The 16043-nt window shown below is 38.4% G+C and overlaps 36 non-coding genes across 36 annotated transcripts; all 36 read right to left on the reverse strand.

Moving 5' to 3' along the window:
• Positions 1–476: 476 nt before the first annotated feature.
• TRNAV-UAC (transfer RNA valine (anticodon UAC)) lies at positions 477–549 on the reverse strand. Its single transcript has one exon. It is a non-coding gene; the product is annotated as a tRNA-Val (tRNA).
• A 453-nt stretch (positions 550–1002) lies between these two features.
• TRNAV-AAC (transfer RNA valine (anticodon AAC)) lies at positions 1003–1075 on the reverse strand. Its single transcript has one exon. It is a non-coding gene; the product is annotated as a tRNA-Val (tRNA).
• A 137-nt stretch (positions 1076–1212) lies between these two features.
• Positions 1213–1285, reverse strand: TRNAV-UAC (transfer RNA valine (anticodon UAC)). The gene has a single exon. It is a non-coding gene; the product is annotated as a tRNA-Val (tRNA).
• Positions 1286–1948: 663 nt separating this feature from the next.
• On the reverse strand, positions 1949–2021 carry TRNAV-CAC (transfer RNA valine (anticodon CAC)). The gene has a single exon. It is a non-coding gene; the product is annotated as a tRNA-Val (tRNA).
• Positions 2022–2683: 662 nt separating this feature from the next.
• TRNAV-UAC (transfer RNA valine (anticodon UAC)) lies at positions 2684–2756 on the reverse strand. The gene has a single exon. It is a non-coding gene; the product is annotated as a tRNA-Val (tRNA).
• Positions 2757–3208: 452 nt separating this feature from the next.
• On the reverse strand, positions 3209–3281 carry TRNAV-AAC (transfer RNA valine (anticodon AAC)). The gene has a single exon. It is a non-coding gene; the product is annotated as a tRNA-Val (tRNA).
• Positions 3282–3418: 137 nt separating this feature from the next.
• On the reverse strand, positions 3419–3491 carry TRNAV-CAC (transfer RNA valine (anticodon CAC)). The gene has a single exon. It is a non-coding gene; the product is annotated as a tRNA-Val (tRNA).
• Positions 3492–4154: 663 nt separating this feature from the next.
• TRNAV-UAC (transfer RNA valine (anticodon UAC)) lies at positions 4155–4227 on the reverse strand. Its single transcript has one exon. It is a non-coding gene; the product is annotated as a tRNA-Val (tRNA).
• Positions 4228–4679: 452 nt separating this feature from the next.
• On the reverse strand, positions 4680–4752 carry TRNAV-AAC (transfer RNA valine (anticodon AAC)). Its single transcript has one exon. It is a non-coding gene; the product is annotated as a tRNA-Val (tRNA).
• Positions 4753–4889: 137 nt separating this feature from the next.
• On the reverse strand, positions 4890–4962 carry TRNAV-CAC (transfer RNA valine (anticodon CAC)). The gene has a single exon. It is a non-coding gene; the product is annotated as a tRNA-Val (tRNA).
• A 453-nt stretch (positions 4963–5415) lies between these two features.
• Positions 5416–5488, reverse strand: TRNAV-AAC (transfer RNA valine (anticodon AAC)). The gene has a single exon. It is a non-coding gene; the product is annotated as a tRNA-Val (tRNA).
• Positions 5489–5625: 137 nt separating this feature from the next.
• Positions 5626–5698, reverse strand: TRNAV-CAC (transfer RNA valine (anticodon CAC)). Its single transcript has one exon. It is a non-coding gene; the product is annotated as a tRNA-Val (tRNA).
• A 452-nt stretch (positions 5699–6150) lies between these two features.
• On the reverse strand, positions 6151–6223 carry TRNAV-AAC (transfer RNA valine (anticodon AAC)). Its single transcript has one exon. It is a non-coding gene; the product is annotated as a tRNA-Val (tRNA).
• Positions 6224–6360: 137 nt separating this feature from the next.
• TRNAV-CAC (transfer RNA valine (anticodon CAC)) lies at positions 6361–6433 on the reverse strand. Its single transcript has one exon. It is a non-coding gene; the product is annotated as a tRNA-Val (tRNA).
• A 453-nt stretch (positions 6434–6886) lies between these two features.
• TRNAV-AAC (transfer RNA valine (anticodon AAC)) lies at positions 6887–6959 on the reverse strand. Its single transcript has one exon. It is a non-coding gene; the product is annotated as a tRNA-Val (tRNA).
• Positions 6960–7096: 137 nt separating this feature from the next.
• On the reverse strand, positions 7097–7169 carry TRNAV-CAC (transfer RNA valine (anticodon CAC)). Its single transcript has one exon. It is a non-coding gene; the product is annotated as a tRNA-Val (tRNA).
• Positions 7170–7832: 663 nt separating this feature from the next.
• Positions 7833–7905, reverse strand: TRNAV-UAC (transfer RNA valine (anticodon UAC)). Its single transcript has one exon. It is a non-coding gene; the product is annotated as a tRNA-Val (tRNA).
• A 452-nt stretch (positions 7906–8357) lies between these two features.
• Positions 8358–8430, reverse strand: TRNAV-AAC (transfer RNA valine (anticodon AAC)). The gene has a single exon. It is a non-coding gene; the product is annotated as a tRNA-Val (tRNA).
• Positions 8431–8567: 137 nt separating this feature from the next.
• TRNAV-CAC (transfer RNA valine (anticodon CAC)) lies at positions 8568–8640 on the reverse strand. The gene has a single exon. It is a non-coding gene; the product is annotated as a tRNA-Val (tRNA).
• A 453-nt stretch (positions 8641–9093) lies between these two features.
• On the reverse strand, positions 9094–9166 carry TRNAV-AAC (transfer RNA valine (anticodon AAC)). The gene has a single exon. It is a non-coding gene; the product is annotated as a tRNA-Val (tRNA).
• Positions 9167–9303: 137 nt separating this feature from the next.
• TRNAV-CAC (transfer RNA valine (anticodon CAC)) lies at positions 9304–9376 on the reverse strand. Its single transcript has one exon. It is a non-coding gene; the product is annotated as a tRNA-Val (tRNA).
• Positions 9377–10039: 663 nt separating this feature from the next.
• Positions 10040–10112, reverse strand: TRNAV-UAC (transfer RNA valine (anticodon UAC)). The gene has a single exon. It is a non-coding gene; the product is annotated as a tRNA-Val (tRNA).
• Positions 10113–10564: 452 nt separating this feature from the next.
• On the reverse strand, positions 10565–10637 carry TRNAV-AAC (transfer RNA valine (anticodon AAC)). The gene has a single exon. It is a non-coding gene; the product is annotated as a tRNA-Val (tRNA).
• Positions 10638–10774: 137 nt separating this feature from the next.
• On the reverse strand, positions 10775–10847 carry TRNAV-CAC (transfer RNA valine (anticodon CAC)). Its single transcript has one exon. It is a non-coding gene; the product is annotated as a tRNA-Val (tRNA).
• Positions 10848–11300: 453 nt separating this feature from the next.
• TRNAV-AAC (transfer RNA valine (anticodon AAC)) lies at positions 11301–11373 on the reverse strand. Its single transcript has one exon. It is a non-coding gene; the product is annotated as a tRNA-Val (tRNA).
• A 137-nt stretch (positions 11374–11510) lies between these two features.
• TRNAV-CAC (transfer RNA valine (anticodon CAC)) lies at positions 11511–11583 on the reverse strand. Its single transcript has one exon. It is a non-coding gene; the product is annotated as a tRNA-Val (tRNA).
• Positions 11584–12035: 452 nt separating this feature from the next.
• TRNAV-AAC (transfer RNA valine (anticodon AAC)) lies at positions 12036–12108 on the reverse strand. The gene has a single exon. It is a non-coding gene; the product is annotated as a tRNA-Val (tRNA).
• A 137-nt stretch (positions 12109–12245) lies between these two features.
• On the reverse strand, positions 12246–12318 carry TRNAV-CAC (transfer RNA valine (anticodon CAC)). Its single transcript has one exon. It is a non-coding gene; the product is annotated as a tRNA-Val (tRNA).
• Positions 12319–12771: 453 nt separating this feature from the next.
• TRNAV-AAC (transfer RNA valine (anticodon AAC)) lies at positions 12772–12844 on the reverse strand. Its single transcript has one exon. It is a non-coding gene; the product is annotated as a tRNA-Val (tRNA).
• Positions 12845–12981: 137 nt separating this feature from the next.
• TRNAV-CAC (transfer RNA valine (anticodon CAC)) lies at positions 12982–13054 on the reverse strand. The gene has a single exon. It is a non-coding gene; the product is annotated as a tRNA-Val (tRNA).
• Positions 13055–13717: 663 nt separating this feature from the next.
• On the reverse strand, positions 13718–13790 carry TRNAV-UAC (transfer RNA valine (anticodon UAC)). The gene has a single exon. It is a non-coding gene; the product is annotated as a tRNA-Val (tRNA).
• Positions 13791–14242: 452 nt separating this feature from the next.
• Positions 14243–14315, reverse strand: TRNAV-AAC (transfer RNA valine (anticodon AAC)). The gene has a single exon. It is a non-coding gene; the product is annotated as a tRNA-Val (tRNA).
• Positions 14316–14452: 137 nt separating this feature from the next.
• On the reverse strand, positions 14453–14525 carry TRNAV-CAC (transfer RNA valine (anticodon CAC)). The gene has a single exon. It is a non-coding gene; the product is annotated as a tRNA-Val (tRNA).
• Positions 14526–14978: 453 nt separating this feature from the next.
• Positions 14979–15051, reverse strand: TRNAV-AAC (transfer RNA valine (anticodon AAC)). The gene has a single exon. It is a non-coding gene; the product is annotated as a tRNA-Val (tRNA).
• Positions 15052–15188: 137 nt separating this feature from the next.
• Positions 15189–15261, reverse strand: TRNAV-CAC (transfer RNA valine (anticodon CAC)). Its single transcript has one exon. It is a non-coding gene; the product is annotated as a tRNA-Val (tRNA).
• Positions 15262–15924: 663 nt separating this feature from the next.
• Positions 15925–15997, reverse strand: TRNAV-UAC (transfer RNA valine (anticodon UAC)). The gene has a single exon. It is a non-coding gene; the product is annotated as a tRNA-Val (tRNA).
• Between the last annotated feature and the right edge of the window lie 46 nt (positions 15998–16043).

Here is a 16043-nt window from a genome sequence, read left to right on the forward strand (position 1 = left end):
TTTCTCTGATTTTAAGAACCCTGCCAAGAAGTTTTCATTTTTAGCTCCTTTACAAGAATTTGACTTGGGAGCTTAAACACTCTAAGAATCCCATACAGATCCTTTCAATTTCCTTTCTTTATGAATTTCAGCAATTTCTAACACTGAACAAATGATGTGAAAAGCACAGTGATTTCATGGTGCAATGATGGGATTTTCGTGAAGTGAGTAGCTGTTTTTTTTAAATGATTTTCAGCATGCATGACAAAAAGAACTCTACACAAAACATGTTCCTGCCTGGTTTCAAATCAGGGACCTTTTGCGTGTTAGGCAATCGTGATAACCACTACACTACAGAAACTTGACCTGGCTGCAGTTTTCTCACCTCTCTGACAGTACTCTTTCTTTGGAAACATGGTTTAAAAAACAAAAACAACTCAACGTGTGCTACCTTTGCAAGAAATGCAGGTGTAGTTTTAAATTCATAAAACAATAGTTGTTTCTGCTCGGTTTCGAACCGAGGACCTTTCGCGCGTAAGGTGAACGTGATAACCACTACACTACAGAAACAAATCTAGCTGGGGACACTTTCAAACGCTTTCAGACACTATGTGTTACTAGAAAGTAAGGAGAAAACTACAGGATTGGGTCAGCAAAGTGCTAAGAAACTTCAAAGTTGAGTAGGCTACCCCCAGGGAAAATCTGTGACATAGTTATGGTGAAATGTTTACATCCCCTCTACAGTTAAGCTTACATTTTCTCTGATTTTAAGAACCCTGCTAAGAAGTTTTCATTTTTAGCTCCTTTACAAGAATTTGACTTGGGAGCTTAAACACTCTAAGAATCCCATACAGATCCTTTCAATTTCCTTTCTTTATGAATTTCAGCAATTTCTAACACTGAACAAATGATGTGAACAGCACAGTGATTTCATGGTGCAATGATGGGATTTTCGTGAAGTGAGTAGGTGTTTTTTTTTAATGATTTTCAGCATGCATGACAAAAAGAACTCTACACAAAACACGTTCTTGCCTGGTTTCGAACCAGGGACCTTTTGCGTGTTAGGCAAACGTGATAACCACTACACTACAGAAACTTGACCTAGCTGCAGTTTTCTCACCTCTCTGACAGTACTCTTTCTTTGGAAACATGGTTTAAAAAAACAAAAACAACTCAACGTGTGCTACCTTTGCAAGAAATGCAGGTGTAGTTTTAAATTCATAAAACTATAGTTGTTTCTGCTCGGTTTCGAACCGAGGACCTTTCGCGTGTAAGGCGAACGTGATAACCACTACACTACAGAAACAAATCTGGCAGGAGACACTTTCAAACGCTTTCAGACAATATGTGTTACTAGAAAGTAAGGAGAAAACTACAGGATTGGGTCAGCAAAGTGCTAAGAAACTTCACAGTTGAGTAGGCTACCCCCAGGGAAAATCTGTGACATAGTTATGGTGAAATGTTTACATCCCCTCTACAGTTAAGCTTAAATTTTCTCTGATTTTAAGAACCCTGCTAAGAAGTTTTCATTTTTAGCTCCTTTACAAGAATTTGACTTGGGAGCTTAAACACTCTAAGAATCCCATACAGATCCTTTCAATTTCCTTTCTTTATGAATTTCAGCAATTTCTAACACTGAACAAATGATGTGAACAGCACAGTGATTTCATGGTGCAATGATGGGATTTTCGTGAAGTGAGTAGGTGTTTTTTTTAAATGATTTTCAGCATGCATGACAAAAAGAACTCTCCACAAAACATGTTCCTGCCTGGTTTCAAATCAGGGACCTTTTGCGTGTTAGGCAATCGTGATAACCACTACACTACAGAAACTTGACCTGGCCGTGGTTTTCTCACCTCTCTGACAGTACTGTTTCTTTGGAAACATGGTTTAAAAAAACAAAAACAACTCAACGTGTGCTACCTTTGCAAGAAATGCAGGTGTAGTTTTAAATTCATAAAACAATAGTTGTTTCTGCTCGGTTTCGAACCGAGGACCTTTCGCGTGTGAGGCGAACGTGATAACCACTACACTACAGAAACAAATCTGGCAGAAAACACTTTCAAACGCTTTCAGACAATATGTGTTACTAGAAAGTAAGTAGAAAACTACAGGATTGAGTCAGCAAAGTGCTAAGAAACTTCACAGTTGAGTAGGCTACCCCCAGGGAAAATATGTGACATAGTTCTGGTGAAATGTTTACATCCCCTCTACAGTTATGCTTAAATTTTCTCTGATTTTAAGAACCCTGCCAAGAAGTTTTCATTTTTAGCTCCTTTACAAGAATTTGACTTGGGAGCTTAAACACTCTAAGAATCCCATACAGATCCTTTCAATTTCCTTTCTTTATAAATTTCAGCAATTTCTAACACTGAACAAATGATGTGAACAGCACAGTGATTTCATGGTGCAATGATGGGATTTTCGTGAAGTGAGTAGGTGTTTTTTTTAAATGATTTTCAGCATGCATGACAAAAAGAACTCTACACAAAACATGTTCCTGCCTGGTTTCAAATCAGGGACCTTTTGCGTGTTAGGCAATCGTGATAACCACTACACTACAGAAACTTGACCTGGCTGCAGTTTTCTCACCTCTCTGACAGTACTGTTTCTTTGGAAACATGGTTTAAAAAACAAAAACAACTCAACGTGTGCTACCTTTGCAAGAAATGCAGGTGTAGTTTTAAATTCATAAAACAATAGTTGTTTCTGCTCGGTTTCGAACCGAGGACCTTTCGCGTGTAAGGCGAACGTGATAACCACTACACTACAGAAACAAATCTAGCTGGGACACTTTCAAACGCTTTCAGACAATATGTGTTACTAGAAAGTAAGGAGAAAACTACAGGATTGGGTCAGCAAAGGGCTAAGAAACTTCACAGTTGAGTAGGCTACCCCCAGGGAAAATCTGTGACATAGTTATGGTGAAATGTTTACATCCCCTCTACAGTTAAGCTTACATTTTCTCTGATTTTAAGAACCCTGCTAAGAAGTTTTCATTTTTAGCTCCTTTACAAGAATTTGACTTGGGAGCTTAAACACTCTAAGAATCCCATACAGATCCTTTCAATTTCCTTTCTTTATGAATTTCAGCAATTTCTAACACTGAACAAATGATGTGAACAGCACAGTGATTTCATGGTGCAATGATGGGATTTTCGTGAAGTGAGTAGGTGTTTTTTTTAAATGATTTTCAGCATGCATGACAAAAAGAACTCTACACAAAACATGTTCCTGCCTGGTTTCGAACCAGGGACCTTTTGCGTGTTAGGCGAACGTGATAACCACTACACTACAGAAACTTGACCTGTTCGAGGTTTTCTCACCTCTCTGACAGTACTCTTTCTTTGGAAACATGGTTTAAAAAAACAAAAACAACTCAACGTGTGCTACCTTTGCAAGAAATGCAGGTGTAGTTTTAAATTCATAAAACAATAGTTGTTTCTGCTCGGTTTTGAACCGAGGACCTTTCGCGTGTGAGGCGAACGTGATAACCACTACACTACAGAAACAAATCTGGAAGAAGACACTTTCAAACGCTTTCAGACACTATGTGTTACTAGAAAGTAAGGAGAAAACTACAGGATTGGGTCAGCAAAGGGCTAAGAAACTTCACAGTTGAGTATTCTACCCCCAGGGAAAATCTGTGACATAGTTATGGTGAAATGTTTACATCCCCTCTACAGTTAAGCTTAAATTTTCTCTGATTTTAAGAACCCTGCCAAGAAGTTTTCATTTTTAGCTCCTTTACAAGAATTTGACTTGGGAGCTTAAACACTCTAAGAATCCCATACAGATCCTTTCAATTTCCTTTCTTTATGAATTTCAGCAATTTCTAACACTGAACAAATGATGTGAACAGCACAGTGATTTCATGGTGCAATGATGGGATTTTCGTGAAGTGAGTAGGTGTTTTTTTTAAATGATTTTCAGCATGCATGACAAAAAGAACTCTCCACAAAACATGCTCCTGCCTGGTTTCAAATCAGGGACCTTTTGCGTGTTAGGCAATCGTGATAACCACTACACTACAGAAACTTGACCTGGCTGCAGTTTTCTCACCTCTCTGACAGTACTCTTTCTTTGGAAACATGGTTTAAAAAAACAAAAACAACTCAACGTGTGCTACCTTTGCAAGAAATGCAGGTGTAGTTTTAAATTCATAAAACAATAGTCGTTTCTGCTCGGTTTCGAACCGAGGACCTTTCGCGTGTAAGGCGAACGTGATAACCACTACACTACAGAAACAAATCTGGCAGAAAACACTTTCAAACGCTTTCAGACAATATGTGTTACTAGAAAGTAAGGAGAAAACTACAGGATTGGGTCAGCAAAGTGCTAAGAAACTTCACAGTTGAGTAGGCTACCCCCAGGGAAAATCTGTGACATAGTTATGGTGAAATGTTTACATCCCCTCTACAGTTAAGCTTACATTTTCTCTGATTTTAAGAACCCTGCTAAGAAGTTTTCATTTTTAGCTCCTTTACAAGAATTTGACTTGGGAGCTTAAACACTCTAAGAATCCCATACAGATCATTTCAATTTCCTTTCTTTATGAATTTCAGCAATTTCTAACACTGAACAAATGATGTGAACAGCACAGTGATTTCATGGTGCAATGATGGGATTTTCGTGAAGTGAGTAGGTGTTTTTTTAAATGATTTTCAGCGTGCATGACAAAAAGAACTCTACACAAAACATGTTCCTGCCTGGTTTCGAACCAGGGACCTTTTGCGTGTTAGGCAAACCTGATAACCACTACACTACAGAAACTTGACCTGTTCGTGGTTTTCTCACCTCTCTGACAGTACTCTTTCTTTGGAAACATGGTTTAAAAAAACAAAAACAACTCAACGTGTGCTACCTTTGCAAGAAATGCAGGTGTAGTTTTAAATTCATAAAACAATAGTTGTTTCTGCTCGGTTTCGAACCGAGGACCTTTCGCGTGTGAGGCGAACGTGATAACCACTACACTACAGAAACAAATCTGGAAGAAGACACTTTCAAACGCTTTCAGACACTATGTGTTACTAGAAAGTAAGGAGAAAACTACAGGATTGGGTCAGCAAAGTGCTAAGAAACTTCACAGTTGAGTATTCTACCCCCAGGGAAAATCTGTGACATAGTTATGGTGAAATGTTTACATCCCCTCTACAGTTAAGCTTAAATTTTCTCTGATTTTAAGAACCCTGCCAAGAAGTTTTCATTTTTAGCTCCTTTACAAGAATTTGACTTGGGAGCTTAAACACTCTAAGAATCCCATACAGATCCTTTCAATTTCCTTTCTTTATGAATTTCAGCAATTTCTAACACTGAACAAATGATGTGAACAGCACAGTGATTTCATGGTGCAATGATGGGATTTTCGTGAAGTGAGTAGGTGTTTTTTTAAAATGATTTTCAGCATGCATGACAAAAAGAACTCTACACAAAACATGTTCCTGCCTGGTTTCGAACCAAGGACCTTTTGCGTGTTAGGCAAACGTGATAACCACTACACTACAGAAACTTGACCTGGCTGCAGTTTTCTCACCTCTCTGACAGTACTCCTTCTTTGGAAACATGGTTTAAAAAAACAAAAACAACTCAACGTGTGCTACCTTTGCAAGAAATGCAGGTGTAGTTTTAAATTCATAAAACAATAGTTGTTTCTGCTCGGTTTTGAAACGAGGACCTTTCGCGTGTGAGGAGAACGTGATAACCACTACACTACAGAAACAAATCTGGCAGAAAACACTTTCAAACGCTTTCAGACAATATGTGTTACTAGAAAGTAAGGAGAAAACTACAGGATTGGGTCAGCAAAGTGCTAAGAAACTTCACAGTTGAGTAGGCTACCCCCAGGGAAAATCTGTGACATAGTTATGGTGAAATGTTTACATCCCCTCTACAGTTAAGCTTACATTTTCTCTGATTTTAAGAACCCTGCTAAGAAGTTTTCATTTTTAGCTCCTTTACAAGAATTTGACTTGGGAGCTTAAACACTCTAAGAATCCCATACAGATCATTTCAATTTCCTTTCTTTATGAATTTCAGCAATTTCTAACACTGAACAAATGATGTGAACAGCACAGTGATTTCATGGTGCAATGATGGGATTTTCGTGAAGTGAGTAGGTGTTTTTTTAAATGATTTTCAGCGTGCATGACAAAAAGAACTCTACACAAAACATGTTCCTGCCTGGTTTCGAACCAGGGACCTTTTGCGTGTTAGGCAAACCTGATAACCACTACACTACAGAAACTTGACCTGTTCGTGGTTTTCTCACCTCTCTGACAGTACTCTTTCTTTGGAAACATGGTTTAAAAAAACAAAAACAACTCAACGTGTGCTACCTTTGCAAGAAATGCAGGTGTAGTTTTAAATTCATAAAACAATAGTTGTTTCTGCTCGGTTTCGAACCGAGGGCCTTTCGCGTGTGAGGCGAACGTGATAACCACTACACTACAGAAACAAATCTGGAAGAAGACACTTTCAAACGCTTTCAGACACTATGTGTTACTAGAAAGTAAGGAGAAAACTACAGGATTGGGTCAGCAAAGTGCTAAGAAACTTCACAGTTGAGTATTCTACCCCTAGGGGAAAACTGTGACATAGTTATGGTGAAATGTTTACATCCCCTCTACAGTTAAACTTAAATTTTCTCTGATTTTAAGAACCCTGCCAAGAAGTTTTCATTTTTAGCTCCTTTACAAGAATTTGACTTGGGAGCTTAAACACTCTAAGAATCCCATACAGATCCTTTCAATTTCCTTTCTTTATGAATTTCAGCAATTTCTAACACTGAACAAATGATGTGAACAGCACAGTGATTTCATGGTGCAATGATGGGATTTTCGTGAAGTGAGTAGGTGTTTTTTTTAAATGATTTTCAGCATGCATGACAAAAAGAACTCTACACAAAACATGTCCCTGCCTGGTTTCGAACCAGGGACCTTTTGCGTGTTAGGCAAACATGATAACCACTACACTACAGAAACTTGACCTGTTCGTGGTTTTCTCACCTCTCTGACAGTACTCTTTCTTTGGAAACATGGTTTAAAAAAACAAAAACAACTCAACGTGTGCTACCTTTGCAAGAAATGCAGGTGTAGTTTTAAATTCATAAAACAATAGTTGTTTCTGCTCGGTTTCGAACCGAGGACCTTTCGCGTGTGAGGCGAACGTGATAACCACTACACTACAGAAACAAATCCGGAAGAAAACACTTTCAAACGCTTTCAGACAATATGTGTTACTAGAAAGTAAGGAGAAAACTACAGGATTGGGTCAGCAAAGTGCTAAGAAACTTCACAGTTGAGTAGGCTACCCCCAGGGAAAATCTGTGACATAGTTATGGTGAAATGTTTACATCCCCTCTACAGTTAAGCTTACATTTTCTCTGATTTTAAGAACCCTGCTAAGAAGTTTTCATTTTTAGCTCCTTTACAAGAATTTGACTTGGGAGCTTAAACACTCTAAGAATCCCATACAGATCATTTCAATTTCCTTTCTTTATGAATTTCAGCAATTTCTAACACTGAACAAATGATGTGAACAGCACAGTGATTTCATGGTGCAATGATGGGATTTTCGTGAAGTGAGTAGGTGTTTTTTTTAAATGATTTTCAGCATGCATGACAAAAAGAACTCTCCACAAAACATGTTCCTTCCTGGTTTCAAATCAGGGACCTTTTGCATGTTAGGCAATCGTGATAACCACTACACTACAGAAACTTGACCTGGCTGCAGTTTTCTCACCTCTCTGACAGTACTCTTTCTTTGGAAACATGGTTTAAAAAAACAAAAACAACTCAACGTGTGCTACCTTTGCAAGAAATGCAGGTGTAGTTTTAAATTCATAAAACAATAGTTGTTTCTGCTCGGTTTCGAACCGAGGACCTTTCGCGTGTAAGGCGAACGTGATAACCACTACACTACAGAAACAAAACTGGCAGGGGACACTTTCAAACGCTTTCAGACAATATGTGTTACTAGAAAGTAAGGAGAAAACTACAGGATTGGGTCAGCAAAGTGCTAAGAAACTTCACAGTTAAGTAGGCTACCCCCAGGGAAAATCTGTGACATAGTTATGGTGAAATGTTTACATCCCCTCTACAGTTAAGCTTACATTTTCTCTGATTTTAAGAACCCTGCTAAGAAGTTTTCATTTTTAGCTCCTTTACAAGAATTTGACTTGGGAGCTTAAACACTCTAAGAATCCCATACAGATCCTTTCAATTTCCTTTCTTTATGAATTTCAGCAATTTCTAACACTGAACAAATGATGTGAACAGCACAGTGATTTCATGGTGCAATGATGGGATTTTCGTGAAGTGAGTAGGTGTTTTTTTAAATGATTTTCAGCATGCATGACAAAAAGAACTCTACACAAAACATGTCCCTGCCTGGTTTCGAACCAGGGACCTTTTGCGTGTTAGGCAAACGTGATAACCACTACACTACAGAAACTTGACCTAGCTGCAGGTTTCTCACCTCTCTGACAGTACTCTTTCTTTTGAAACATGGTTTAAAAAAACAAAAACAACTCAACATGTGCTACCTTTGCAAGAAATGCAGGTGTAGTTTTAAATTCATAAAGCAACTGTTGTTTCTGCTCGGTTTCGAACCGAGGACCTTTCGCGTGTGAGGCGAATGTGATAACCACTACACTACAGAAACAAATCTGGCAGAGGACACTTTCAAACGCTTTCAGACGATATGTGTTACTAGAAAGTAAGGAGAAAACTACAGGATTGGGTCAGCAAAGTGCTAAGAAACTTCACAGTTGAGTAGGCTACCCCCAGGGAAAATCTGTGACATAGTTATGGTGAAATGTTTACATCCCCTCTACAGTTAAGCTTACATTTTCTCTGATTTTAAGAACCCTGCTAAGAAGATTTCATTTTTAGCTCCTTTACAAGAATTTGACTTGGGAGCTTAAACACTCTAAGAATCCCATACAGATCCTTTCAATTTCCTTTCTTTATGAATTTCAGCAATTTCTAACACTGAACAAATGATGTGAACAGCACAGTGATTTCATGGTGCAATGATGGGATTTTCGTGAAGTGAGTAGGTGTTTTTTTTAAATGATTTTCAGCATGCATGACAAAAAGAACTCTACACAAAACATGTTCCTGCCTGGTTTCGAACCAGGGACCTTTTGCGTGTTAGGCGAACGTGATAACCACTACACTACAGAAACTTGACCTGTTCGAGGTTTTCTCACCTCTCTGACAGTACTCTTTCTTTGGAAACATGGTTTAAAAAAACAAAAACAACTCAACGTGTGCTACCTTTGCAAGAAATGCAGGTGTAGTTTTAAATTCATAAAACAATAGTTGTTTCTGCTCGGTTTTGAACCGAGGACCTTTCGCGTGTGAGGCGAACGTGATAACCACTACACTACAGAAACAAATCTGGAAGAAGACACTTTCAAACGCTTTCAGACACTATGTGTTACTAGAAAGTAAGGAGAAAACTACAGGATTGGGTCAGCAAAGGGCTAAGAAACTTCACAGTTGAGTATTCTACCCCCAGGGAAAATCTGTGACATAGTTATGGTGAAATGTTTACATCCCCTCTACAGTTAAGCTTAAATTTTCTCTGATTTTAAGAACCCTGCCAAGAAGTTTTCATTTTTAGCTCCTTTACAAGAATTTGACTTGGGAGCTTAAACACTCTAAGAATCCCATACAGATCCTTTCAATTTCCTTTCTTTATGAATTTCAGCAATTTCTAACACTGAACAAATGATGTGAACAGCACAGTGATTTCATGGTGCAATGATGGGATTTTCGTGAAGTGAGTAGGTGTTTTTTTTAAATGATTTTCAGCATGCATGACAAAAAGAACTCTCCACAAAACATGCTCCTGCCTGGTTTCAAATCAGGGACCTTTTGCGTGTTAGGCAATCGTGATAACCACTACACTACAGAAACTTGACCTGGCTGCAGTTTTCTCACCTCTCTGACAGTACTCTTTCTTTGGAAACATGGTTTAAAAAAACAAAAACAACTCAACGTGTGCTACCTTTGCAAGAAATGCAGGTGTAGTTTTAAATTCATAAAACAATAGTCGTTTCTGCTCGGTTTCGAACCGAGGACCTTTCGCGTGTAAGGCGAACGTGATAACCACTACACTACAGAAACAAATCTGGCAGAAAACACTTTCAAACGCTTTCAGACAATATGTGTTACTAGAAAGTAAGGAGAAAACTACAGGATTGGGTCAGCAAAGTGCTAAGAAACTTCACAGTTGAGTAGGCTACCCCCAGGGAAAATCTGTGACATAGTTATGGTGAAATGTTTACATCCCCTCTACAGTTAAGCTTACATTTTCTCTGATTTTAAGAACCCTGCTAAGAAGTTTTCATTTTTAGCTCCTTTACAAGAATTTGACTTGGGAGCTTAAACACTCTAAGAATCCCATACAGATCATTTCAATTTCCTTTCTTTATGAATTTCAGCAATTTCTAACACTGAACAAATGATGTGAACAGCACAGTGATTTCATGGTGCAATGATGGGATTTTCGTGAAGTGAGTAGGTGTTTTTTTAAATGATTTTCAGCGTGCATGACAAAAAGAACTCTACACAAAACATGTTCCTGCCTGGTTTCGAACCAGGGACCTTTTGCGTGTTAGGCAAACCTGATAACCACTACACTACAGAAACTTGACCTGTTCGTGGTTTTCTCACCTCTCTGACAGTACTCTTTCTTTGGAAACATGGTTTAAAAAAACAAAAACAACTCAACGTGTGCTACCTTTGCAAGAAATGCAGGTGTAGTTTTAAATTCATAAAACAATAGTTGTTTCTGCTCGGTTTCGAACCGAGGACCTTTCGCGTGTGAGGCGAACGTGATAACCACTACACTACAGAAACAAATCTGGAAGAAGACACTTTCAAACGCTTTCAGACACTATGTGTTACTAGAAAGTAAGGAGAAAACTACAGGATTGGGTCAGCAAAGTGCTAAGAAACTTCACAGTTGAGTATTCTACCCCCAGGGAAAATCTGTGACATAGTTATGGTGAAATGTTTACATCCCCTCTACAGTTAAGCTTAAATTTTCTCTGATTTTAAGAACCCTGCCAAGAAGTTTTCATTTTTAGCTCCTTTACAAGAATTTGACTTGGGAGCTTAAACACTCTAAGAATCCCATACAGATCCTTTCAATTTCCTTTCTTTATGAATTTCAGCAATTTCTAACACTGAACAAATGATGTGAACAGCACAGTGATTTCATGGTGCAATGATGGGATTTTCGTGAAGTGAGTAGGTGTTTTTTTAAAATGATTTTCAGCATGCATGACAAAAAGAACTCTACACAAAACATGTTCCTGCCTGGTTTCGAACCAAGGACCTTTTGCGTGTTAGGCAAACGTGATAACCACTACACTACAGAAACTTGACCTGGCTGCAGTTTTCTCACCTCTCTGACAGTACTCCTTCTTTGGAAACATGGTTTAAAAAAACAAAAACAACTCAACGTGTGCTACCTTTGCAAGAAATGCAGGTGTAGTTTTAAATTCATAAAACAATAGTTGTTTCTGCTCGGTTTTGAAACGAGGACCTTTCGCGTGTGAGGAGAACGTGATAACCACTACACTACAGAAACAAATCTGGCAGAAAACACTTTCAAACGCTTTCAGACAATATGTGTTACTAGAAAGTAAGGAGAAAACTACAGGATTGGGTCAGCAAAGTGCTAAGAAACTTCACAGTTGAGTAGGCTACCCCCAGGGAAAATCTGTGACATAGTTATGGTGAAATGTTTACATCCCCTCTACAGTTAAGCTTACATTTTCTCTGATTTTAAGAACCCTGCTAAGAAGTTTTCATTTTTAGCTCCTTTACAAGAATTTGACTTGGGAGCTTAAACACTCTAAGAATCCCATACAGATCATTTCAATTTCCTTTCTTTATGAATTTCAGCAATTTCTAACACTGAACAAATGATGTGAACAGCACAGTGATTTCATGGTGCAATGATGGGATTTTCGTGAAGTGAGTAGGTGTTTTTTTAAATGATTTTCAGCGTGCATGACAAAAAGAACTCTACACAAAACATGTTCCTGCCTGGTTTCGAACCAGGGACCTTTTGCGTGTTAGGCAAACCTGATAACCACTACACTACAGAAACTTGACCTGTTCGTGGTTTTCTCACCTCTCTGACAGTACTCTTTCATTGGAAACATGGTTTAAAAAAACAAAAACAACTCAACGTGTGCTACCTTTGCAAGAAATGCAGGTGTAGTTTTAAATTCATAAAACAATAGTTGTTTCTGCTCGGTTTCGAACCGAGGACCTTTCGCGTGTGAGGCGAACGTGATAACCACTACACTACAGAAACAAATCTGGAAGAAGACACTTTCAAACGCTTTCAGACACTATGTGTTACTAGAAAGTAAGGAGAAAACTACAGGATTGGGTCAGCAAAGTGCTAAGAAACTTCACAGTTGAGTATTCTACCCCTAGGGGAAAACTGTGACATAGTTATGGTGAAATGTTTACATCCCCTCTACAGTTAAACTTAAATTTTCTCTGATTTTAAGAACCCTGCCAAGAAGTTTTCATTTTTAGCTCCTTTACAAGAATTTGACTTGGGAGCTTAAACACTCTAAGAATCCCATACAGATCCTTTCAATTTCCTTTCTTTATGAATTTCAGCAATTTCTAACACTGAACAAATGATGTGAACAGCACAGTGATTTCATGGTGCAATGATGGGATTTTCGTGAAGTGAGTAGGTGTTTTTTTTAAATGATTTTCAGCATGCATGACAAAAAGAACTCTACACAAAACATGTCCCTGCCTGGTTTCGAACCAGGGACCTTTTGCGTGTTAGGCAAACATGATAACCACTACACTACAGAAACTTGACCTGTTCGTGGTTTTCTCACCTCTCTGACAGTACTCTTTCTTTGGAAACATGGTTTAAAAAAACAAAAACAACTCAACGTGTGCTACCTTTGCAAGAAATGCAGGTGTAGTTTTAAATTCATAAAACAATAGTTGTTTCTGCTCGGTTTCGAACCGAGGACCTTTCGCGTGTGAGGCGAACGTGATAACCACTACACTACAGAAACAAATCCGGAAGAAAACACTTTCAAACGCTTTCAGACAATATGTGTTACTAGAAAGTAAGGAGAAAACTACAGGATTGGGTCAGCAAAGTGCTAAGAAACTTCACAGTTGAGTAGGCTACCCCCAGGGAAAATCTGTGACATAGTTATGGTGAAATGTTTACATCCCCTCTACAGTTAAGCTTACATTTTCTCTGATTTTAAGAACCCTGCTAAGAAGTTTTCATTTTTAGCTCCTTTACAAGAATTTGACTTGGGAGCTTAAACACTCTAAGAATCCCATACAGATCATTTCAATTTCCTTTCTTTATGAATTTCAGCAATTTCTAACACTGAACAAATGATGTGAACAGCACAGTGATTTCATGGTGCAATGATGGGATTTTCGTGAAGTGAGTAGGTGTTTTTTTTAAATGATTTTCAGCATGCATGACAAAAAGAACTCTCCACAAAACATGTTCCTTCCTGGTTTCAAATCAGGGACCTTTTGCATGTTAGGCAATCGTGATAACCACTACACTACAGAAACTTGACCTGGCTGCAGTTTTCTCACCTCTCTGACAGTACTCTTTCTTTGGAAACATGGTTTAAAAAAACAAAAACAACTCAACGTGTGCTACCTTTGCAAGAAATGCAGGTGTAGTTTTAAATTCATAAAACAATAGTTGTTTCTGCTCGGTTTCGAACCGAGGACCTTTCGCGTGTAAGGCGAACGTGATAACCACTACACTACAGAAACAAAACTGGCAGGGGACACTTTCAAACGCTTTCAGACAATATGTGTTACTAGAAAGTAAGGAGAAAACTACAGGATTGGGTCAGCAAAGTGCTAAGAAACTTCACAGTTAAGTAGGCTACCCCCAGGGAAAATCTGTGACATAGTTATGGTGAAATGTTTACATCCCCTCTACAGTTAAGCTTACATTTTCTCTGATTTTAAGAACCCTGCTAAGAAGTTTTCATTTTTAGCTCCTTTACAAGAATTTGACTTGGGAGCTTAAACACTCTAAGAATCCCATACAGATCCTTTCAATTTCCTTTCTTTATGAATTTCAGCAATTTCTAACACTGAACAAATGATGTGAACAGCACAGTGATTTCATGGTGCAATGATGGGATTTTCGTGAAGTGAGTAGGTGTTTTTTTAAATGATTTTCAGCATGCATGACAAAAAGAACTCTACACAAAACATGTCCCTGCCTGGTTTCGAACCAGGGACCTTTTGCGTGTTAGGCAAACGTGATAACCACTACACTACAGAAACTTGACCTAGCTGCAGGTTTCTCACCTCTCTGACAGTACTCTTTCTTTTGAAACATGGTTTAAAAAAACAAAAACAACTCAACATGTGCTACCTTTGCAAGAAATGCAGGTGTAGTTTTAAATTCATAAAGCAACTGTTGTTTCTGCTCGGTTTCGAACCGAGGACCTTTCGCGTGTGAGGCGAATGTGATAACCACTACACTACAGAAACAAATCTGGCAGAGGACACTTTCAAACGCTTTCAGACGATATGTGTTACTAGAAAGTAAGGAGAAAACTACAGGATTGGGTCAGCAAAGTGCTAAGAAACTTCACAGTTGAGTAGGCTACCCCCAGGGAAAATCTGTGACATAGTTATGGTGAAATGTTTACATCCCCTCTACAGTTAAGCTTACATTTTCTCTGATTTTAAGAACCCTGCTAAGAAGATTTCATTTTTAGCTCCTTTACAAGAATTTGACTTGGGAGCTTAAACACTCTAAGAATCCCATACAGATCATTTCAATTTCCTTTCTTTATGAATTTCAGCAATTTCTAACACTGAACAAATGATGTGAACAGCACAGTGATTTCATGGTGCAATGATGGGATTTTCGTGAAGTGAGTAGGTGTTTTTTTTAAATGATTTTCAGCATGCATGACAAAAAGAACTCTACACAAAACATGTTCCTGCCTGGTTTCGAACCAGGGACCTTTTGCGTGTTAGGCAAACGTGATAACCACTACACTACAGAAACTTGACCTGTTCGTGGTTTTCTCACCTCTCTGACAGTACTCTTTCTTTGGAAACATGGTTTAAAAAAACAAAAACAACTCAACGTGTGCTACCTTTGCAAGAAATGCAGGTGTAGTTTTAAATTCATAAAACAATAGTTGTTTCTGCTCGGTTTCGAACCGAGGACCTTTCGCGTGTGAGGCGAACGTGATAACCAATACACTACAGAAACAAATCTGGAGGAAGACACTTTCAAACGCTTTCAGACAATATGTGTTACTAGAAAGTAAGGAGAAAACTACAGGATTGGGTCAGCAAAGTGCTAAGAAACTTCACAGTTGAGTAGGCTACCCCCAGGGAAAATCTGTGACATAGTTATGGTGAAATGTTTACATCCCCTCTACAGTTAAGCTTAAATTTTCTCTGATTTTAAGAACCCTGCTAAGAAGTTTTCATTTTTAGCTCCTTTACAAGAATTTGACTTGGGAGCTTAAACACTCTAAGAATCCCATACAGATCCTTTCAATTTCCTTTCTTTATGAATTTCAGCAATTTCTAACACTGAACAAATGATGCGAACAGCACAGTGATTTCATGGTGCAATGATGGGATTTTCGTGAAGTGAGTAGGTGTTTTTTTTAAATGATTTTCAGCATGCATGACAAAAAGAACTCTCCACAAAACATGTTCCTGCCTGGTTTCAAATCAGGGACCTTTTGCGTGTTAGGCAATCGTGATAACCACTACACTACAGAAACTTGACCTGGCCGTGGTTTTCTCACCTCTCTGACAGTACTGTTTCTTTGGAAACATGGTTTAAAAAAACAAAAACAACTCAACGTGTGCTACCTTTGCAAGAAATGCAGGTGTAGTTTTAAATTCATAAAACAATAGTTGTTTCTGCTCGGTTTCGAACCGAGGACCTTTCGCGTGTAAGGCGAATGTGATAACCACTACACTACAGAAACAAATCTGGCAGGGGACACTTTCAAACGCTTTCAGACAATATGTGTT

The sequence above is a fragment of the Spea bombifrons genome, chromosome 4 (assembly GCF_027358695.1).
Source record: "Spea bombifrons isolate aSpeBom1 chromosome 4, aSpeBom1.2.pri, whole genome shotgun sequence".
Taxonomy (NCBI): Eukaryota; Metazoa; Chordata; class Amphibia; order Anura; family Pelobatidae; genus Spea; species Spea bombifrons.